The 25,248-nt window shown below is 40.0% G+C and overlaps 1 protein-coding gene across 7 annotated transcripts in view; it reads left to right on the forward strand.

Annotated features, from left to right (window-relative positions):
- Positions 1-25,248, forward strand: part of asap1b (ArfGAP with SH3 domain, ankyrin repeat and PH domain 1b) — a 119,063-nt gene that overhangs the window by 23,379 nt on the left and 70,436 nt on the right. The window lies entirely within an intron of this gene.

The following is a 25,248-nucleotide window of genomic DNA, read 5'->3' on the forward strand; positions in this document are numbered from 1 at the left end:
CCTTCATTCAGTGGAGCACATGAGAGTAACACCAAACGTGCATCTGTCCCATTATTATAATAATTAAATAACAGCAGTCGTTTCCATGAGATTATTTTCTAATATAGACGATTTGTCCGATTTACAATGAAAATAACAAAAACATCTTGTTTTTCATGAGCTACTCGTATTGTATGTCTGAGTGGGGGGTCCTGCTTAGGAAATAATTTGTACCCCTTTCAGAGATCACATTCTGTTTCCCTTAAAACGTTCATATTTGTATAACTTTACGGTAAGATATACCTTTTTATCAGCATTTGTGTAATCTATAAACAGCATTTCATGATTAATAACCATAAATTAACTTTGCTAATAAATGACAGTAGAATAAGCAGAAATCGATTTGGAATTTACACTTTATTTTGGTGTTTGAGTTGTCCCACTTTTTGTGTGGCCATAAACACATCAATGGCTAAGTGTGAGTAATGTAGTAGTAGTAGTGATATTGTACAAGTAACATCTTTTAAGTAATGCAATAGTAGTAATATTGTGCAAATAACATTGTGTAAGTAATGAAGTAGTCGTGATGTTGTAAAGGTAATGTCTTGCAAGTAATGTAGTAGTAGTGATGTTGTACAAATAACATCTTGTAAATAATGTAGTAGCAGTGATATTGTACAAGTAACATCTTGTAAGTAATGTAGTAGTAGTGATTTTGTACAAGTATCATCTTGTAAATAATGCAGTAGTTGTGATATTATACAAGTAAAATCTTGTAAATAATGTAGTAGTAGTGATAGTGTACAAGTAACATCTTGTATATAATGCAGTTGTAGTGATATTGTACAAGTAACATCTTGTAAATAATGTAGTAGTGACAGTGTACACGTAACATTGTGTAAGTAATGATGGCATAGTGATATTGTACAGGTTATGTCTTGTAAATAATATAGTGGTAATGATATTGTACAAGTAATGTTGTTTTTAATTAATATAATAGTGATATATCATACAAGTAATGTATTGTAAGTAGTGTAGCAGTAGTGATATTTTGCTAGTAACATTGTGTAAATAATGTAGTAAAAGTGATATTGTGCAAGTATTCATTAGTAGTGATATTGTATATGCGACGTATTGTAAGTAATGTACTGGTAGTGATATTGTACAAATAATATGGTGCAAGTAACGTTTTGTAAGTCACATAGTTGTAGTAGTGGTGATATTATCAATGAATCAATCAATCAATGTCTATTTATATAGCTCTAAATCAAAAGTGTCTCAAATGGCTGCACAAGCCACAACGACATCCTCGGCTCACAACAACAAAGCAGCACTTCCTCATTATGCACCAAATAATGACAGTTACAGCGAGCAAGGTTGTATACACCAACCCTTTGAATTATGAGCATAACTATTACAAAAGGCACTTTTTGCACATTGTCTATGTTTTTGCTGCAATACTTATTTTTTACTTGTTTATTGCTTTATTCGTAATACTTACTCAATCTACATCATTTAAGTATTTACATTTGTAGTCTGTTCAACTTAAATGTCACAAATTTCCATAAGAATAAACAGGTTTGTGTGTTTTTTTACTTCTTACAAAAAAGTGAATTTTTTTCCATTTTCAAAGTATTGGTTTTAGGCACAGTTTAAACACGTCACTGTTTTTCAAGTACCGATTTGGTACTAGTATCGTTTAAAATAAAAACAATGTCCATCTCTACAAAAATGCAGACACAAAGTGACGCCAGGCTTTAACTGGCAAAAAAATAAAGTAAATAAAGGATTTCCTTGTATTTTACATCTCTAGTTTGAAACAGAGAGCACGGTGGGAGAGGGGTTAGTGCGTCTGCTTCACAGTACGAAGGTCCTGAGTAGTCCTGAGTTCTATCCCGGGCTCGGGATTTTTCTGTGTGGAGTTTGCATGTCCTCCCTGTGACTGCGTGGGTTCCCTCCTGGGACTCCGGCTTCCTCCCACTTCCAAAGACATGCACTGAGGGATAAGTTGATTGGCAACACTAGATTGGCCCTAGTGTGTGAATGTGAGTGTGAATGTTGTCTATCTGTGTTGGCCCTGCGACGAGGTGGCGACTTGTTCAGGGTGTACGCCGCCTTCCACCCGATTGTAGCTGAGATAGGCTCCAGCGCCTCCCCGCCACCCCGAAGGGAATAAGCGGTAGAAAAATGGATGGATGGATGGATAGTTTGAAACAATAATAATAGCAACGGGCATTCAGCTAAATTTTCTATGTCACGTTTGGCAAAGTCCTCTTTGTCTGAGCTTCCAAATGGCCTAAATACGGAGTGGGTTGGTGCACCTGTGGTTTAGCAGCACTCTAACACTGTCTAGTCCTGTTAAAAGTGTGAAATTTGAGACTCCTCTGCAGACCAACTTCAAGGAATGCTGCAAAGCCAGCAGACTTTGGCCGAGGCCTGGACCACTCATGTCCTGGAGGGTTACTGCTCCTTTTGTCTTCTTTGTCAAACGTACACATTCTTTGACTGTGTGCGCGTGTGTATGTGTGTTTGTGAGTGCATTTAAGGTTGACAGAGTTGTCTGTTGATAAGGAAACAAAGCTTGACAGGTTTATCAGCTGATAAACAAGGAGATTAGTGATTAAAGCCAACTTTGTGTGTTTTTTACAGGGATTAACCAAGGTATATGAGGAAAGTCTCTTTCACTTTTCAATATTTACATTTTACATAGAAGAGCCTGTCTTGTGACATATGTTGGCCTAATACTGAGCTGCACTGTATGACCAAAAGTATTAGGACACATTCCACCTACTGCATAGGTGCCCAGATTACAATGGCGCACAGATCATTTTTTATTGACCAATAGCATATATTCTAATTAGGGTTGCACGATCATACTTGCCAACCTTGACCCCTCCGAATTTGGGAGATGGGGGGGGGGGGGGGGGGTGTATATTGTAGGGTTCCGAAAATGTTAGTGCTGCAAGGGGTTCTGGGTATTTGTTCTGTTGTGTTTATGTTGTGTTATGGTGCGGATTTTCTCCCGAAATGGGTTTGTCATTCTTGTTTGGTGTGGGTTCACAGTTTGGCGCGTATTTGTAACAGTCTTAAAGTTGTTTATACGGCCACCCTCGGTGTGACCTGTATGGCTGTTGATCAAGTATGCATAGCATTCACTTATGTGTGAGTAAAAGCCGCATATTTATGTGACTGGGCGGGCCCGCTCTTGGTATGGAGGAAAAGCGAACGTGTCGGCAGGTTGTAGAGGACGCTAAAGTCAGTGCCTTTAAGGCACGCCCTCAATATTGTTGTCTGGGTGGAAATCAGGAGAAATTCGGGCGAATGGTTGCCCCGGCAAATTTTCGGGAGGAGCACCGAAATCCGGGAATCTCCCGGGAAAATCGGGAGGGTTGGCAAGTATGTGCACGATACATATACCGTATTTCCTTGAATAGCCGCCGGGCATGTAATATGCGCCTGCCTTGAATCACTGCCGGGTCAAACTCGCTTCCCAAATGTATTAGCGCATGCTTACTTTTACCGCCAGGTCAAAGTCGTGACGTCACGAGTGACGCATCCCCTATCCTCATTTCCAAAATGGCAGAGGAATTTTTTTGCCTTTGCTATGTGTAAACCAGGGGTCTTGTTCCACAGCCATACAGATCACACTGATGGTTGTGATATAAACAACTTTAACACTCTTAGTAATATGCGCCACAATCTGCGAACCCACACAAAACGCATTTCTGGAGAACATTGGCTCTGTAACACCTTCTAAACGCAACATAAAAATTACCCAGAATTCCAATGTATCCATGACTCTTGGCTATATTATACACCCCGCAAGCACCAACCCCCCCCTCTCCGTGCGTCGGTTGAGGTGGGCGGGGTTGGGGGCGCGTGTATAATATAGCCAAGAGTCATGGATGCATTGGAATTCTGGGTAATTCTTATGTTGCGTTTATAATGTGTTACAGAGCCAATGTTCTCCAGAAATGTGTTTGGTGTGGGTTCACAGAGTGTGGCGCATATTAGTAAGAGTGTTAAAGTAGTTTATATCACAACCATCAGTGTAAAAGGTATGGCTGTTGACCAAGTATGCATTGCAATCTCGTATGAAAAGCAGTGATACGCATGCGTCCGGCCGGCACGCAGATAGAATAGTGTAAAGATGGGCGCGATGACATGTTGTAGAGCAGTGGTCCCCAACCGCCGGGCCACGGCCGCAGAAGAATTTTTTTTTTCCTTAAATCACACTCAATTTTTTACTGCATGCCATTGGTAAGCGCAGGGATGAGAAGAGGTTTTAAAATTATTAGCGCCTGCTTACTTTAACCGCATGCCTTGAATAAGCGCAGGAGTGAGAAGAGGTTTTAAATTAATTAGCGCTCCGGCGGCTATTGAAGGTAATACGGTATACGATATAAATTTGGATGACGATAGAGCTTTTAATACTATAGTAATATCATGATAATGCATGTTGATGACACATTCTGGTTGTGTCAGCATGATAAGAAAACAAAGGTGTCCTCAATGCATTGCAGCGTCCTCGCTAGCGAGCTAGCATCTAACGTGTCTCCACAGTGCAGCAGGTAAATTACTAATCCTCACCTCCATGGCAGAAACTAAACTGTGTTGCTGATAAGAGAATTTGTGAAAAAAGAACAGCACTCCTCACTTTTGATTTCACCTTCATTGTTCATTCTTTTTGGTGACTCTATGTACTTTGGACCTAGACGTTGAGTCCCCGACATACAAACTCCGTTTCCATATGAGTTGGGAAATTGTGTTAGATGTAAAAATAAACGGAATACAATGATTTGCAAATCCTTTTCAACCGATATTCAGGTGAATATGGTACAAAGACAACATATTTGATATTCAAACTGATAAACATTTTTTTGTTGTTGCAAATAACCATTAACTTTAGAATTTGATGCCAGCAACACGTGAAAAAGAAGTTGGGAAAGGTGGCAATAAATACTGATAAAGTTGAGGAATGCTCATCAAACACTTATTTGGAACATCCCACAGGTGTGCAGGCTAAATGGGAACAGGTGGGTACCATGATTGGGTATAAAAACAGCTTCCCAAAAATTGCTCAGTCTTTCACAAGAAAGGATGGGGCGAGGTACACCCCTTTGTCCACAGCTGTGTGAGCAAATAGTCAAACAGCTTAAGAACAACGTTTCTCAAAGTGCAATTGCAAGAAATATAGGGATTTCAACACCTACGGTCCATAATATCATCAAAAGGTTCAGAGATTCTGGAGAACTCACTCCACATAAGCAGCATGGCCGGAAACCAACATTGAATGACCGTGACCTTCGATCCCTCTGACAGCACTGTATCAAAAACCGACATCAATCTCTAAAGGATATCACCACATAGGCTCAGGAACACTTCAGAAAAACCACTGTCACTAAATACAATTTGTCGCTACATCTGTAAGTGCAAATAAAAGCTCTACTATGCAAAGCAAAAGCCATTTATCAACAACATCCAGAAACCGCGCTGGCTTCTCTGGGCCCGAGATCATCTAAGATGGACTGATGCAAAGTGGAAAAGTGTTCTGTGGTTTGACAAGTCCACATTTTAAATTTTTTGGGGAAATATTCGACATCGTGTCATCCGGACCAAAAGGGTGCGAACCATCCAGACTGTTATCGACGCAAAGTCCAAAAGCCAGCGTATGTGATGGTATGGGGGTGCATTAGTGCCCAAGGCATGGGTAACTTACACAGCTGTGATTGCACCATTAATGCTGAAAGGTACATACAGGTTTTGAAACAACATATGCTGCCATCTAAGGGCCGTCTTTTTCATGGACGCCCCTGCTTATTTCAGCAAGACAATGCCAAGCCACATTCAGCACGTGTTACAACAGCGTGGTTTTGTAAAAAAAGAGTGCGGGTACTTTCCTGGGCCGCCTGCAGTCCAGACCTGTCTCCCATCGAAAATGTGTGCCGCATTATGAAGGTGTAAAATACGACAGCGGAGACCCCGGACTGTTGAACGACTGAAGCTTTACATAAAACAAGAATGGGAAAGAATTCCACTTTCAAAGCTTCAACAATTAGTTTCCTCAGTTCCCAAACGTTTATTGAGTGTTGTTAAAAGAAAAGGTGATGTAACCCAGTGGTTAACATGCCCTTTCCCAACTACTTTGGCACGTGTTGCAGCCATGAAATTCTAAGTTAATTATTATTTGCAGAAAAAAAAAAATCAGTTTTGAGTTCGAACATCAAATATCTTGTCTTTGTAGTGCATTCAATTGAATATGGGGTGAAAATTATTTGCAAATCATTGTATTCCGTTTATATTTACACCTAACACAATTTCCCAACTGCAGACTTCCAGACAGAGATGCAGTTGGTCAGTAGGCTCTCTTTTGTGCCTCTGTGTTCCTAGTTTCTTAGTGTTCCTAAAAATAGATATACCGGCCCCCAGGCACATTTTTTTCTCAAAATTTGGTCCTGTGTCAAAATAATTGCCCAGGCCTGCCATAAAGGGTACAAAAAGCAAAGCTAACGGCTAAATAAGAGCTTTTGAATTCAAACGGCAGTGGGTGGATTGCTATAAATATCGACAATAACAATGAGTTATTTTGCACTATTGACTAATTTATAAATGTTATATGTAATAAAAGGAAATAAGGGAAGTCAAATTACAGTATATAGTAATCTAATGATCCTGAACATTTTAAGTATGAACATTGATATGACGGGCTTCACGGTGGCAGAGGGTTTAGTGCGTCTGCCTCACAATACGATGGTCCAGTAGTCCTGGGTTCAATACCCGGCTCAGGATCTTTCTGTGTGGAGTTTGCATGTCCTCCCTGTGAATGCGTGGGTTCCCTCCGGGTAGTCCGGCTTCCTCCCACTTCCAAAGACATGCACCTGGGGATAGGTTGATTGGCAACACTAAATTGGCCCTAGTGTGTGAATGTGAGTGTGAATGTTGTCTGTCTATCTGTGTTGGCCCTGTGATGAGGTGGCGACTTGTCCAGGGTGTACACCGCCTTCCGCCCGATTGTAGCTGAGATAGGCACCAGCGCTCCCCGCGACCCCAAAGGGAATAAGCGGTGGAAAATGCATGGATGGATGGGCATTGATATGACCAATACTGCCCTTTTGACTACTTGGTATTGGATCGATAGCAAATTTTTAGTATCGCCCCAAACTAATGTAAAGTACAAGAGCAAGTGCTTATTACATTTTTCCAGAATTATAAAATAGAACCACAACAGAAAGTAAACAACTATTAAGAGTAAAATAACAAGTAGATCAATATACTGTATGTTACTGCATATGACAGCGGCTAAATTAGGAGCCTTTGTAACCCATTTCGAAATAGTTTTATCATCATTTATATGCCAAATAATATATTGGGTTGTATATTGTTATCGCAGGAGGCTGCAATATAAATCGCTGTATAAATATTAGGCCATATCGCACATGCCTAGTTCTAATACAATTAAACAAAGAAACAGCAAACACTGAAAAAAGCTCAAAAAGACGCAATTAAATCAGGATGTTGATTCCAATACACACTTTGTCACCCACAGTACATAACAAAGCTAACATGCAGCAATAACAATAAATCTGTGGGTCATCTCATTTGCATAATTGGACACTGGGGCAAGATGTCTTTGTGATCAAATTTGCATAATGTGAATTTGGACTTGATGCATGTGCAAGTAGGTTTCCTTTAAAGACAAACGTTGAGCAAGAAAACTAAACCTTTTTGTTTAGAAATACTCACAAAAAAGTTAATCTGATACTTTTTGTGTGTTTTTTAATGTCACAAGCGAGACAGGGGAGCCTGTGTGTTTTAACACAGAGGGGGAGGGGATATTAAATAAACATATAGTAATATTATATATCAGTATATATCATATACTGTATATATGATATGTAAATATTACATATATGTTATATTTTATATTGCTACTATGGTACATTTGTAGTCTACTGTATACCTGCATTATCCTTTCCATCCTTATCCTTTCCATCCTTTGTAACTAAGCTACTGTGTGGAACAATTTCCCTTGTGGATAAATATTGTTTGTCTAGGTCTGTAGCTGGACCCGTTTTTGTTGAAAAGAGCAATACATGCTTTAATGTTTCAGTCTTGTTACTTCTTACTAAGGATGAGTACTGTTCTCATTTGAATCGATATGGTATTAATTACCGGTACCTGGAAATCAACACTAATACCAATTTTTTAAACAATTGTTTTTGATTAAAAAAGAAAAGCTGATTATGATAACAGCTGTCCAGTTCTTCTGTCTTACTCATTTGCAAGTAATGTATGACATTAATTTGCAATTACAGTTGCAAATCCATGATGTTTAAAAGCAGTAGTGTATAGTGTATTTTTGTTTTTGTTGCTCCCTAAAAAGTGTTAATAATGTAAGTATTCAACTTATTATGCATCAGCTGTTTGATTGTAATGTGAATCGCACTTGTAGTTTTCATTAACAGATCTGAAGGTGCTGAAATCGCCATGAAAATTTGCTAATGTTATTCAGTAGCATGTCAATAGCAAAGCCAAGATTCAAGATTCGAGATTCAAGTTTGTTTATTGTCATATGCACAGTTAAACAGACAGTTTGCCGTACAATGAAAATCTTACTTTGCTAGTCCACCCTTTTAACAAGTCACACGGTACTTAGCTAAAAATAAAAATAAAAATGGCACAGTAAGTAACATAACATTATTGCACATTCTGATTGACAGTCAACAGTATAAATATGGAGGTGGCCTTGGGTCACAGCAGCAGTTAAAGTGTCTTTAGTGATCAAAGGTGAAAAGTGTCTACAGTGATGGTTCACAGTTCAGGGGTGGTCAAGGTAGCTTTTTTTTCTCCAAAAAGCCGATGTATATTAGCGTCAATCTTGTGCATTTTTGGAAAAGTGGAGCCTTACTTTACGCGGGGAGAGCTGGAGCCTATCTCAGCTGCATTTGGCGGAAGGCGGGGTACATCCTGGACAAGTCGCCACCTCATCGCAGGGCCTACCTGGTATCTATTCACGTAAAATCCAACAACGCCATATTGCGATATCAATGTTACACATGAAGTCAGATCCAGTTAAACAATTGAGAAACAAACAAGCACTTAAGCAGCACCAAGTCAGAATGCCTCGTGGTAATGTTGCAATATCCCATGCCAACAAAACAAGTTTGGTTGATAGAAAACACTCGAATGTACAGTAAGACTTTGAAAATGTGCTAGCTTGTTGCCAAGTCACATTGGATTTGCTATAGACATGCTACTGATTACATGGTGATTTCAACATATAATATACAAAATACAGTACAATACAATTCGTTTTAAAATCTACCCACCCAATACCCATTCACATTTTCCTACCAACCAGTCTCAACATCTTATGATTCAAATTCGAGTAGAAAATTGCATCTTGAAGATTTGCGATAATTACACCGTACATAGAAGAGTCAAGACCAAAAATATGCGTCCAATGTGAAATTGTCAGCCATGTGGGGTGTGCGAAGTATACTAAGCAGTAGGGGTGTAACGGTATACAAAAATTTCGGTTCAGTACATACCTCGGTTTAGAGGTCACGGTTCGGTTCATCTTCGGTACAGTAAGAAAACAATAAAATATACATTTTTTGGTTATTTATTTACCAAAGGCTTTATCCTTTTAACATTGGGAACACTATAATAATTCGGCCCACGTTAATCAACATTAAACGGCCTCAAATTGTTGCTCAGATTAAATAAAATGACAAAACTTTTCTTCTACGTATAAAAAGTGCAACATTAAACAGTTTCAAGTCAACTCATCATGCTTAATTTATCACAGCATTTGAGAAGCCGGTAGTTGATTTTTATTATGTAAATGCTATATTTTTACCAACATGTGATAGCAGGGATCCCGCCATTCAAAGCTTTTCTGTCCGTAAAACACACATACACACACACACACACACCGCAAAATGAGCTAACGTTACGCTAAAAGCTAATTAGCCTACACCTCAAGCCAGAACTGCGAGCGAGCTGAGCTGCAGTTTAAGTTTCTAAAAGGTCAACAGGCTCATAGTGATGTTATTAGTAGTTAACTGGGAGGTGTTTATTATCATTTGGGGAGAGTATTTTGCCTCATGCTCACCTGCTGAACACTTATCTACTCGATGCTGAAGCATTTACTATATGCGCTCTGAATACGGACTGCTGATTGGCTGTTACCGCTCTGAATACGAACTGCTGATTGGCTGTTACCGCTATGTATGTAACCACTCAGATGGTTGTGTGGGTGGGACAATGCCGGGTGCTGAGACAGAGGCAGAAGAAGCAAAGCAAAGGAATGCTTGTTAAGACTTTAGCTTAGAAAGTCGTTCGGTACACCCCCGTACCGAACCGAAACCTCCATACCAAAACGGTTCAATACAAATACACGTACCGTTACACCCCTACTAAGCACTGTTCTTGGCATATCTAAGTGGTTTGGTTTATGATTTAAACGTTGAAAAAGTTGTCAAAATGGCAGCCAAACCCTTTGATTTTTCAGTGTGTGGAACACGTTTGGTCACCCCCTGTTCTACAGGAAGTAGAAATTGGAGTTGGGAGTGCAGCTACGGCAAAATTTGCACATTTGTGAGGTCAGAGGCCGCTGATGTCGGACCTAAAGGAGTTGGAAGGGCTTTTTCCAAACATGTCTTTCTGTACCTTTCCTTGTGCAACAGTTTGAATCATGCAATTCTCCAGACAAACAGTGTGAACAGCTAGGATTCAGATATCTTCCAACTCCTGATGAAATGAATAATTGTCATAAAGCCTGAGTGATTGACAGTCGGATAGCACCGATGGTACAAATCATAAACGTGGTCGAGGAGTTGGTTCGTTTTATTTCCAGTGTCGCAGGCGTCTTCAGTCTTTTCCTCCCCCCGCGTTTCTCCTAGGAGACGCATCTAACAGAGCAATCTAACAGCTGCTTTACACCAGTAATGACTTCCTGACCGGCGCAAGTAATGCAACACAAACAGAGGTGGTATGATTGCAATGCATCACCTCGCGTGTGCGTGGGTGTGATGGGGAGAACATCTCTCAGTGAAAGATAGTAGCAAACACGGCGCCGGTGAAGATTGACTTTTATTTAACAAAGCATATTATTAGAAAAGAGTGTGTGGGTGGGAGATTTTAACACGTCTATAATGTGCGAGACAGTCTACTTTGCCTATCAGTTTTAGAAAGTTCTTCCAGTTGAGGTTAGGAAGTTCACATTTTTTTTACAGTATTATTTAAAGCCTTGCGGGTTTGGGTAACCGATTCACCAAATAAGACTTGAATCTAAATCGCATAATGTCGAAGAAGATGTTTTTTCCCAAGCGGGTGTGCTTGTGTGTGAGTGAGAAGCAGGTCGCCTGACCTCAGCGGCTTTTGGAAGGGTTGCATCCTTTCATTTTTCCCATTCCACGCTCAAAAAGGGATGTGCCTTTTGCTTCCTGCCAATGAAAACGCTTCCCCGCCCTTCCTGCGTGAGTCATGTTGTCGCATTGACTCGGCTGGCTAACTGACGCAGTGACTTTTGAGTCTTCTCTGGGACTTCTTCATTTTGATCTATCATCTAAAGATGCCATTTTATTAGTATTTATTTGTTGTATGAACGCCGAGAGATGAGCATTTTGCTATGAGCAGTACTAAATGTTTTAGCAGCGCAACCTAGCATTGCCTTTTGACTAAAACTCGGTCCAAGAACAAGATGAGAAAAGGGCATGGTCGCACACCACAAACTGGCTTCACTACAAATCTTAAGCCCCGTTTGCAATAAGGTTATCCAGGGTAAATCCCACCTAACCTTATCCTTGTCTACACACACACACAATGGTCGTTTAAGACCCCCTCCCCCTTCTGTCAGCCGTCGCAGTGCGACCTAATACGCATGCGAGGAAAATGCGCGCGCCATAGTCACCTCCAGTGTTGCTTTGTGTGCAAGTTTTTAAATTTAACTTATCTCAACAATATCCAGTGTTGTGGTATTTCAATTAACTGGAATCCAGTGTGCTGTGGGGCCATATTGTAGTGAATCACACCTGAGCCATCATAAATTAATCAAATCTTTAACGGACACGAAAGTACACAATGTGACGAAGATCATTTGACAACAATCAATCTAGGGATCTAGATATCTGGTCAGGACACTCCTCAATCTGTTGCCTTCACCTTCATTGTCCACCTTCATTTTGGGGACTTTATATACTATGGACCTACACTGCAAAAACTGAAATCTAAGTAAGATTAAATATCTCAAATAAGGGTGATATTTACTCATTTTCTGTCTGATAAGATAATTATTCTCACTAAGCAGATGTTATGTTAGAGTGTTTTACGTGTTTTAAGTGTTTTAAGTGTTTTAAGTGTTTTGGTCCTAAATTATCTCTTATATTACAGCTTGTTGCTGAGATGTTATGACCTTTATTGAGTAAAACATGCTTGAAACTAGAATATCAACTTTTGCAAAGCTGTGTCATCCATCCATCCATTTCCTAACGCTTATTCCCTTTGGGGTCGCGGGGGGTGCTGGTGCCTATCTCAGCTACAATCGGGCGGAAGGCGGTGTACACCCTGGACAAGTCGCCCCCTCATCACAGGGCCAACACAGATAGACAGACAACATTCACACTCACATTCACACACTAGGGCCAATTTAGTGTTGCCAATCAACCTATCCCCAGGTGCATGTCTTTGGAAGTGGGAGGAAGCCGGACTACCCGGAGGGAGCCCACGCATTCACAGGGAGGACATGCAAACTCCACACAGAAAGATCCTGAGCCGGGTATTGAACCCAGGACTACCTATCCCCAGGTGCATGTCTTTGGAATAAGCCGGAGTACCCGGTGGGAACCCACGCATTCACGAGAAGGACATGCAAACTCCACACAGAAAGATCCCGAGCCGGGGATTGAACCCAGGACTACTCAGGACCTTCGTATTGTGAGGCAGACGCACTAACCCCTCTGCCATTGTGAAGCCCAGCTGTGTCATCAACATTCACAATTCTAAAACTACTTTATTAAAGTAATAATTTCTTATTTCAAGCATGAAAAAAAAACAAGGAGTTTGACACAATTGTGTCTCATAATTAAAATGGATGATAGCCAAATGGACTTTGCTGTTTAATTTTCAAATAAACAATAGAAAACACGTACTCTTATAGTCAGTACAGTTAGCACAGCACAGTAAACTGACAGTTAATATTTAAACATTTTAACATGTGACATGACTAACAATTTTTAACGTAAATAGTTCATGCACATTCAGATAAATTCTTCCAAATTACAATTAAAAACATTTTGGCCGGGGGCTGGGCTGCATATATGTGCACTAATTGACTGAAAGAGCACGCACTTGGCGCGATAATGTCATGTTATCGATGGAAAATTGCATTTTTTAGACCATATGATTTGCCTGAGCGGCTAGGAGACGAGTAGAGTAACAAGCGGTTGCCTTGTTGTCTTTCCATTCTGAACAATAAATTTGTTTTTAGTATAAGTAAATGTAATGCCGAGCGCTTATCATTATGTCAAGATAATGGCACTAGCATTTACATAATTTAAGAATATTTTTTAACATCCATCCGTTTTCTATCGCTTATTCCCTTTAGGGTTGCGGGGGACCCCAAAAAGGTCTCTTTTTTTTTTCTACCAAGAAAAGTGCACTTGTTATTAGTGAGAATATGCTTATTTTTAGGTAATTTTTGGTTAATTGAAGAAAGCTAATTTTACTTGTTTTGGAAAGTCTTGACAAGCCAAATTTTGTTGTTCTATTGGCAGATAATTTTGCTTAGTTCAAATAAAATAACCCTCATTTTTGTATTCTTTTTTTCTTGTTTTTGAACACTGACTTTTTGCAGTGTAGACGTTGAGTCCGCGACATACATGGCGGACAATAACTGATAGTCTACTTTGCCAGTCCAAAATTATTCGTCGTTTTCCATTGTCTTCCCTCGACGCCCAGGTAATACAAAGCACAAGCTGACTATTAGATCACAACCACGGGAGCCCATATTCTCGTTGACTCTCCTTTGACAAATGGGCAAAGTTTTTCAGTAAGTAGAATCACAGCTGACTTGGACATTCAAATTTCTCTTGCCGTCTGAGAAGTGTAGTATCCCAAATAGCTGCAATCACTTTTTCTTAAGGTATTTTTGTGTGATTTCCACAAGCGTCTGTACATGTAGAAGAATGACAAACACGGGCACGTCCGGATGACTCGCCTTTATATTTCCAATGGTTAGCTCCGAGTTATGAAACCGCTTAATTATGAAGCTGGCTGTGGCGTGTTCTTTCTGACGTCACTTTCGGTGTGGGGCGTGGTCTTTCTGACGTCACTTTCGGTGTGGGGCGTGGTCTTTCTGACGTCACTTTCGGTGTGGGGCGTGGTCTTTCTGACGTCACTTCATCTCCGAACTCAGTTTGTAAACGATCAATGAGTCCATACAAAGCTAAGAGCCGGAGATTCAAGAAATACACGGCGTACTTACCCTTGTAAAAATTTGTCAAAACGCTGATTTTGTGTGGCTGAAACGGGGCTTAGACTAAATAATTATTTGTTTAACTATTCCTCTGTCCGCTTCATATGAAGAATATATATAGAATATATTTATATTATTCATATATTATATATATAATATATGTTATATATTATTTATTCTTATTATTGTCTATTGTGAGCGAACTGTGGTGCTGAATTTCCCCCAGGGATCAATAAAGTACTTTCTAGTCTATTCTATTCTATTCTATTCTATTCTATTCTATTCTATTCTATTCTATTCTATTCATGGTTGGTTTTAAAAGTTGTATTATTAGTTTTTAATTGTCTTAATAGCCTTGCGCCTTCTTCTCTATCTGACCTGCTTTTACCGTCTCAACAACCCTTGCGGATTGATGTGTGTGTGTGTGTGTGTGTGTGTGTGTGTGTGTGTGTGTGTGTGTGTGTGTGTGTGTGTGTGTGTGTGTGTGTGTGTGTGTGTGTGTTTGAATGTTTTTTTCTCTTCTCTATTTTCTTTCATTTGCGTAAAGCACTTTTTGTTTGCCACTTGTGTATGAAAAGTGCTTTTTAAATAAGGTTGGATTTGATTTGATGATACTCCAAGTGGACATAATAGTATTTGCATGATATTTGAGGATGCTGTACTCTAGAATTGTGGTTCATTTTATTGCTAAGGATGTGTTGCTTTTGGGGAAGTCCTTTCTTCTTTGTGCCTTTTCCTGTTTTTCACTTCATGGCTATAATTAGTTAGCGCTTATGAGAGGTTGTGTGTCCAAGTTGTGAGGCTGATGAACAGAGAGCAGTCTCTGTTGGTCAACTTCCCGCAGACTCCTCTGTGAAGAATGTCATTGCGTCGCCCCGGTAACGACGCAGCGTTATGCCAAATGTGGCTGGGGTAGAAGATGAAATGAAGGAATTGGAAAGCTCTTTAAGTGGCCAGCCAAGTGTGTTGTTCAGCCGAGTGCGATGAACGGTCGGTGTCATTTTTGACGGAGCGCCGACAAGCCTGGCCGATTCCTGCTTCCTGTTGAAGGGCGGCTGCATGGGATGCGGCTGGCCTGCTGAGGAAGGATAAGACCTGACACAGGGAGAAAGAAGTGGGAGACAACCTCTAGTCATTTGTGCCCAGTCAGTTTCCTGCGGCTGTGACCTCCATGGCATGGTAGGGACCGGTTTGTCAGCTTGTTTACAGACCACAAAAGACCAGTTTCTAGATTCTTGCCACATTTTACCACATTGATTGATAGACTAGACCAGTGGTCCCCAACCGGGCCGCAGAAGATTTTTTTATTCATTTTTATTAAAAAAAAAATAAAAAATTTTTTTTTATTTTTATTAAATCAACATAAAAAACACAATATACACTTACAATTAGTGCACCAACCACAAAAACCTCAATTTTTCATGACAAAAACGTCCCTTTTTCATGACAAAGAAAAAAAAAAAAAAAAAAAAAGGACACCCCCACCAGGCCGCGGGACAAATTATTAAGCGTTGACCGGTCCGCTGATACAAAAAGGATGGGAACCACTGGACTAGACAGTGGTTTGACATTTGACCTTTGAGAAAATAAATAGATCATAAACAAAAGAGGATATGGCATCTATTACATTGGACAAGTGCTCGATATAACTACAATATAAATTATATACATTTGGCCAATGGTAGAGCTTTTAATACTATCGTTGTATTGTGGTAATGCATGTTGATGTCACATTCTAGATGTGATGACGACGACAAGCATCCTCAACGGTTAACGTCCCTCCATAGTGGAAATCTACTTAAAAGTCAACAGTCCTCGCCTCTATCGTGGCAAAGAACTGCATTTCTGTAAGTTAAAGTACCAAGTCTCACACACACTAGTTTTGGTGGAATTTTCCCCTGCACTTGACCCCTTGTTCACCGTGGGAGGTGAGGGGAGTAGCGAGCAGCAGCCGTGGCCGCACCCGGGAATCATTTTGGTGATTAAACCCCCAATTCCTACCCTTGATGCTGAGTGGAGGTAATGGGTCCGACTTATCCGGGGTTTGAACTCACAACCAACCAATCTCAGGCTGGACACTCTAACAACTAGGCCACTGAGCAGGTATCATCACCAGTTACCAGTATCATTTAGGTCTGAGAGATAAATAAAATATATATGCATTTATATTTCAATAGACAATCGATAAAATAAAAAAATGCTTTCAATAATTTTTCAACGCAGGAAGTCCCCGTCAGGACCAGCAATAACACCCTTTAGAACACAGTCATAATTTCCTGCCACTAAATAGTTCTTCTCAGGTTTCTCTCTGCTTACATTTTCACACTTTGAACTAAATTGTTACACTTTTTGAAGCATTTCTTACATATTCCTTATTTTCGCACCTTAACTTCAAGAACGGTGTTTACATTAATTGTTTTCTATGGTTGTTGACATTTCCTTTCCTTTCTGCCTTGATAGCTGAGGGGATTATAAACCAAGTAAAGGTCACATATTTTAAATTAAAGTGTTTAACATATTTTTCCCTTGGTCTTTATTTCCGATAGGTCATAAAATATACCAGTAAGTATTATCATTGACCATCATAAAACACCTATATTGTACCATTTTCAGCCATATTGCCCTGCCTTAGTATTATTATAGCTGGAGGACGAGAAATAGCTAAACATTCTACTCTTCACACCGTAGAAAGATATGCTAACCACCAGCTACAACTCTTGAAAATACGAATATCGACAGTAACGATACCAACTATAGTTTTAGTATATGGTTGCTACTAAATTTTTTGTCGTTTTTGTTATTCTTTGATTTGGGAAGTAAGTCTGTAGACACAGGAGGAGTTTTAAAGTCAAAAAACAACATTTAAATCGGAGCCAATGATAACAAATTATATTATTGTTTATTTAATATTGTTGTACCGTGGTCTTGTGATTCTTTCTGATTATATTTGTGATTACAAAAAAAAACAATAATTCAATGTGATCTTGAAAATTGAAAGTATCAGTATCTATACTACCTATACTTACCATGAATTGATTAACGTGGACCCCGACTTAAACAAGTTGAAAACTTATTCGGGTGTTACCATTTTGTGGTCAATTGTACGGAATATGTACTGAACTTTGCAATCTACTAATAAAAGTCTCAATCAATCAAAATATGGAATGCACTCCCAACAGGTGTACTGCACTTCAGGTGAAGTGCTGATATCAACCAAGCCTAACCTCCCCCCACCCCAACCCCCTCCAAATTCCACTCCCCGGATTGTAAATAATCTAAATAATTCAATGTAAATACTCTGATGAATAACTTGTGTGGTGACTGTATTATGCTGATAGTATATATTTGTACCATGAATTGATTAACGTGGACCTTGACTTAAACAAGTTCCATCCATCCATTTTCTACCGATTGTCCCTTTTGGGGTCGCGGGGGGTTCGCTGGAGCCTATCTCAGCTGCATTCGAGCGGAAGGCGGGGTACACCCTGGAAGTTGAAAAACTTATTCGGGTGCTACCATTTAGTGGTCAATTGTACGGAATATGTACTATCCTCCTTCAAAACCGCACTAAAAGAACACCTCCAGGCAACTACAACCCTAGACCAACACCCCCCCACCACATCCCACATCCCACCTCTGCGGATTGTAAACAATCAAATGTATTTACTTGTTCTTATGCTTTCTGAGCTCACTATGTTCACTGATCTCTGTACATATCCTACCAAGTGAGACCTACACTGTTACAATGTCCATTTCTCAGATGATATAATTGTTGATGACTGAAGTGCTGATATCAACCAAGCCTAACCTCCCCCCACCCCAACCCCCTCCAAATTCCACTCCCCGGATTGTAAATAATCTAAATAATTCAATGTAAATACTCTGATGAATAACTTGTGTGGTGACTGTATTATGCTGATAGTATATATTTGTACCATGAATTGATTAACGTGGACCTTGACTTAAACAAGTTCCATCCATCCATTTTCTACCGATTGTCCCTTTTGGGGTCGCGGGGGGTTCGTTGGAGCCTATCTCAGCTGCATTCGAGCGGAAGGCGGGGTACACCCTGGAAGTTGAAAAACTTATTCGGGTGCTACCATTTAGTGGTCAATTGTACGGAATATGTACTGAACTGTGCAATCTACTTAGAAAAGTTTTAAAGGGGTTGTACTTGTATAACGCTTTTCTACCTTCAAAGTACTCAAAGCGCTTTGACACTACTTCCACATTTACCCATTCACACACACATTCACACACTGATGGAGGGAGGTGCCATGCAAGGCGCCAACCAGCTCAGGACACAACGGACGTGACGAGGTTGGTTCTAGGTGGGATTTGAACCAGTGACCCTCGGGTTGCGCACGGCCACTCTCCCACTGCGCCACGCCGTCCCTATGAACAATCAAACAAAAAACTGCCCTTGTAACTACTTGGAATTTGATTGCAATCAAATTTGCGGTATTGCCCAAAACTAATGTAAATTATCTAAACAACATAAGAATTAGCAGAGGTACAGTTTAACAGAAGTGTAGATCGAACCATGTTACAGTAGAAAGTATCTATCAACATTAAATTAGCAAATAGATTCATAATAGTTTTGACAAAATAATACAAACGGAAATGACACGATATGTCCATACATACGTCAGCAGCCATAAGTCTTTGTTACCCATTTTGAAAGGCTTTTATTATGATTTATATGCCAAATAATAATGTATTGTGATGTATATTGTTATTGCACGAGGCTGCAATATACAGTACCGTATTTGTCGGAGTATAAGTCGCACCTGCCGAAAATGCATGATAGAGAAGGAAAAAATACTGAAGTCGCACTGGAGTATACCGATAAGTCGCATTTTTGGGGGAAAATTATTTGATAAAACCCAACACCAAGAATATACATTTGAAAAGCAATTTAAAATAAATAAAGAATAGTGAACAACAGGCTGAATAAGTGTACGTTATATGACGCATAAATAACCAACTGAGAAGGTCCCTGGTATGTTAACGTAACATATGGTAAGAGTCATTCAAATAACTAATTGCTAAATCCGATGAAATCTTATACGTCTAGTCTCTTACGTGAATGAGCTAAATAATATTCTTTGATATTTTACTATATATGTTAATAATTCCACACATAGGTCGCTCCTCAGTATAAATCTCACCCTCGGCCAAACTATGGAAAAAACTGCGATTTATAGTCCGAAAAATACGGTATATCGCGATACAGATTTTAGGCCATAAACCCCATCCTTAGTTAGAATGTGTATGTAAGAAGTGGGGCGGTATAGCACGGTTGGTAGAGCGGCCGTGCTAGCAACTTCAGGTTTGCAGGTTCGATCCCCGCTTCCGCCATCCTAGTCTCTGCCGTAGTGTCCTTGAGCAAGACACTTTACCCACCTGCTCCCAGTGCCACCCACACTGGTTTAAATGTAACTTAGATATTGGGTTTCACTATGGAAAGCGCTTTGAGTAACTTGAGAAAAGCGCTATATAAATATAATTTACTTCACTTCAAGTGAATAAATTGCACAATTGATTGTCAGAGATAGGCGTGGACAAACACAGCTCATTAGCATTAAAGCTACAGACACACAAAACATTGTGTTCCTTACTAAAAGCACCTTTAAAGGCCTACTGAAATTAGATGTTCTTATTTAAACGGGGATAGCAGGTCCATTATATGTGTTATACTTGATCATTTCCCGATACTGCCATATTTTTGCTGAAAGGATTTAGTAGAGAACATCGACGATAAAGTTTGCAACTTTTGGTCGCTAATAAAAAAGCCTTGCCTGTACCGGAAGTAGCAGACGATGTGCGCGTGACGTCACGGGTTGTAGGGCTCCTCACATCCTCACATTGTTTATAATCATAGCCACCAGCAGCAAGAGCCATTCGGACCGAGAAAGCGACGATTCCCCCATTAATTTGAGCGAGGATGAAAGATTTGTGGATGAGGAAAATTAGAGTGAAGCACTAGAAAAAAAAGAAAGGAAAAAAAAAGGCGACGGCAGTGGGAGCGATTCAGATGTTATTAGACAAATTTAGTAGGATAAATCTGGAAAATCCCTAATCTGATTATTGTGTTACTAGGGTTATAGTGAGATTATAAAGTCATACCTGAAAGTCGGAGGGGTGTGGTGACCGCCAGTGTCTCTGATGGAAGCCATGGAGGAGCCAAGAAAGTCGCAGCTGCCTCTTTGACAGCTGCAGGAGGACTCAAGCTCCGCTAATGTCTCCGATAAGAGCAGACTTATTACCACCGCTTTCCACCAACAGCATTCTTCTTTATAGTCTCCATTATTAATTGAACAAATTGCAAAGGATTCAGCAAGACATATGTCCAAAATACTGTGTAATTATGCGATTAAAGCAGACGACTTTTAGCCGTGAGTGGTGCTGGGATAAAATATCCGCTCCAACCAATAACGTCACAAGCACGCGTCAACATAAGCGTCATCATTCCGCGACGTTTTCAACAGAAACTTCGTGGGAAATTTAAAATTGCAATTTAGTAAACTAAAAAGGCCGTATTGGCACGTGTTGCAATGTTAATATTTCATCATTGATATATAAACTATCAGACTGCGTGGTCGGTAGTAGTGGGTTTCAGTAGGCCTTTAAACTTTATAAATTCCAGCACCAATGCAGGATTTTGTCTAACACAATATGAATGAATACATGCTATAAAATGGTGAAACTGTGGTCCATGCTATCTGCGTCCGCATCCTCTTAAAAGCTTTCAGATGCCGCCATGTTGACGTACAAAGCACAAATGGCTTTTGAATGCGGACTTCCCTCAACACTCAATCATACACAATGAATTGTTGCCGTTTGTGGGCGGACAAGAGACGAGCGAGCGCAGATGTTTTGGCGGCGTCGCTCTCCCGCTATAATCCCCATGGGTCGGCTAAAAGCTCGTTGACGGTTGTTCGCCGATATAAAGGAACCCTTTTGACTAGATTCCGCAACACTAGAGCACTCGGATTGGATTTATTCCCGCCGGTTGCCAAGGGTTACAAAACCAACGTGCCAAGACAGTGTTGCTTCATTGATTTTTAAGCTTCCTTTCGCTTGAAAAGCTGAACAAATAGTTGCATTAGCAGCCAGAAAGCTGGTTGTAGTTTGCGAAGACAATCATAAACATATTGTGAAATGGATTTGTGACGCTTACAGTCTGAACACATATGAATAAATCAGATTTATCAGACTCTGGCTGGGAGTATAATCTAAATCTAAGATTAAAAAATGGAAAGGATTGTTTAATTAAGAGCACATACACACAGTGGATTATGGGTAATTGTTAGGTGGTGGTGCCAGATGCTCCACCGAGGTCAATCTGCCTGCTCAGCCCGTTTCGTGCTCTTCAATGTGAGGATGATGACGACGAAGCAGCAAACCTCCCAAATAATCATAGCTGCGCTTCGGGCGACGGCATCCAGAGTTGCTTCGAGCAGTGGTTCTCAACCTTTTTTCAGTGATGTACCCCATGTGAACATTTTTTTAATTCAAGTACCCCCTAATCACAGCAAAGCATTTTTGGTTGAAAAAAAGTGATAAAGAAGTAAAATACAGCACTATGTCATCAGTTTTTGATTCAATAAATTGTATAACCGTGCAAAATATTGCTCATTTGTAGTGGTCTTTCTTGAATTGTTTGGAAAAAAAGATATAAAAATAACTAAAAACTTGTTGAAACATAAACAAGTGATTCAATTATAAATAAAGATTTCTACACATCCATTGCTTTCGTCCTCTCCAAGGTTCTCATAGTCATCATTGTCACCGACGTCCCACTGGGTGTGAGTTTTCCTTGTCCTTATGTGGGCCTACCGAGGATGTGGTAGTGGTTTGTGTTGTGGTTTGTGCAGCCCTTTGAGACACTAGTGATTTAGGGCTATATAAGTAAACATTGATTGATTGATTGATTGATACACATAGAAGTAATCATCAACTTAAAGTGCCCTCTTTGGGGATTGTAATAGAGATCCATCTGGATTCATGAACTTAATTCTAAACATTTCTTCACAAAAAAAGAAATCTTTAACATCAATATTTATGTAACATGTCCACAAAAAATCTAGCTGTCAACTCAGAATATTGCATTGTTGCATTTTTTTTCACAATTTATGAACCTAAAATCATATTTTGTTGAAGTATTATTCAATAAATATATTTATAAAGGATTTTTGAATTGTTGCTATTTTTATAATATTTTTAAAAAATCTCACGTACCCCTTGGTATACCTGCAAGTACCCCCAGGGGTACACGTACCCCCATTTGAGAACCACTGGCTTAGAGGGCCCGATGGGCATGCCGAGTGGGAAGGCCGCTTAAAGAGAGGGGACATGGCCGGCTAATGAAATTGTTGGCCGCCGTGGGGGAGGTGGGGGGGGGGGGGGACATGTGACGTCGTCTGCTGCGTGACTCCGGGAATGAAAAGATAAATCCCTGTCGGATTGTTGATCTGTCAAGGTACATTTTTAAATATAATAAAGCCTCCTTTTAGAAAGATTGTAAGCAAATTGATTATGGCAGAATTATTTACATGGCGGATTTAAATAAATCATATAAGGGTTTCTGGTTTAGTGTAGGGTTGTACGGTAAACCGGTGTTAGTATAGTGCCGCAATACTAATGTATCATTATCGCCTCCGAAAAGTACCGGTCCGCCACCACTTGTCCTTAAAGAGGAACATTATCACCAGGCCTATGTAAGGGTCAATATATACCTTAATGTTGTAGAAAAAAGACCATATGTTTTTAACTGATTTCCGAACTCTAAAAGGGTGAATTTGGCGATTTAAACGCCTTTCAATTGATTGCCTGTCGAGCGGTTTATCTTAAACATACCTGCCATTTCATTTTACACACTATGCCTGATTTAAGTGTTTTTTTGGGGACATATACCACAATGATATCGTATTGTGGCTTTCATACCATGTGTGGAGGTTGCCCTCCCGTGGGTCCTCCGGACCACCAATCATCGACACAAGAGCCCGGGTTTCAGCATGCAACACTGGTTTGTTTGCCATATTTTTGCTTTTCAGCACAAAGTGTCTCTTTTCCGCTCTCGACCCAGCTCCAATAACTTCTCTTCTCCTGGCTGCTGCTTAAACAGAGCGACAGTTGATTAGATAATATAGCCCACCTGGGCCATCTACGCACCTGTCGCTGACTTCGGGACCGGTCCTGGCACACCCCGCTTCACTGCAGGCCCACCGGCCACGCCCCCTCCACACCATGATAATATTGTACCGCGAGATTTTGATAGTGTTACATCCCTACTTGTCACACACATCAGTGTGCTTTACAAAACACATTCTGTGACTTTAGGGTTCAAAATAATAATGAGTTTAACATTTGAGCCAGATTGGTGGGAAAACAAGGAATTTGCCCGGAATTTGTGCAAATTTATGTTGTCATTGTTAACTGTGTAATTTTGTACTAAAATCATAAATTATTTAACTTTTTAATACCCATGAATTTGTTGAGTACCGAACATGCATTTAATTTAAATCAAATTTGATTTAAAAAGTCAAAAAATTGTTAGACCTAAATAAAAGTGTGAAAATTTGGCACCAGGGACGGTGGAAGGCTGTGTCTCGTACAGCTCAGACGGCAAGTCCTTTCCTGTGTTATAAAAATGAATTGAGTGTTGTCAAGAGTCAAAGTCTTATGTATTCTTTGTGATATACCGGCATGTTTAAATTTAAAATATTTCAAACCGAACATTACATTTTCTTTACATGAAACTTTAATCTGGCTGTGAGCCGGCTACTGTATGAACACATTTTGTTGTAAGTTACACAAATCATATTTACATTGGAGGGTTATCATAGTTACCCACATGAGTTCCTATACCTTTTTCTAAAGCTTTCCATATTATTGCAGCGCCTATCTTTTCAAATGCTTGTCTGTTTTGGCTATGCACATCCATCTTTTTCTTCCTGATGCAGGACCATTTCTTCATTATTTCAGCCTGTATGTATTTCCGGAGCACACAACACCTCATACTGAGTCCTACTGAATTCTGATTGGGAAGAGCATGCCAATCTCAAGCCCATTGCTACTTTCAATATGATTTCCGTATTTACAAGAGGGCACGACCTTAGATCAATTCCAAGTTAAATCCGATGTAACCAAAAATATGCTTACATTTGTGCGTGCGCACACTTTAATACATCTGAATTGTTTCTAACATACAATGTTTTCTGGATTTGAACATATGTCTATCTTTTCTAGGAAATCCACACAACTCTTAATACACGAGGCCCCTAGACCACAACCCATAGGGGGCGCCACACGTGCTGATTTGTTTCACATAATTATTTTGTCAAACTCATTTATTTCTTTAGTAATCATCTGTCTTCCCGTCCTTTGGTCAGTTCTTGTAAGGCAGCTTGGCCTTCTCTCCCAAGTTGCCATGGAAACATAGTGACCCTGACTGGTGTATGCAGTTTTATTTTCTATTGGATCGTCAGACCGTCAGTGATCTTGCATTACAACGTCTGCCTAGCAACAAGTGGATGAGACTATTATAGTGATAATGATAACGACATAATTTCATACACAGACCTAATACCTCCCGAAGATGGTGGTACTCAATTAAATTGAGGGCTAAGCAATGAGGAGACATTGTTGGTCGGGCACTGAGCACAGGTTCCTCATATTTAGGGAAAGGAACGGATCAAAGACACCCCAGTCACCGTGGCAACAAACAACTGCTGCCGTAATTGGGGACGAGCTTCGTAAAACTGTCCAGGAAAGGCCAGGGACAG

Source organism: Nerophis ophidion, linkage group LG15 (genome assembly GCF_033978795.1).
Source record: "Nerophis ophidion isolate RoL-2023_Sa linkage group LG15, RoL_Noph_v1.0, whole genome shotgun sequence".
NCBI classification, from domain to species: Eukaryota; Metazoa; Chordata; class Actinopteri; order Syngnathiformes; family Syngnathidae; genus Nerophis; species Nerophis ophidion.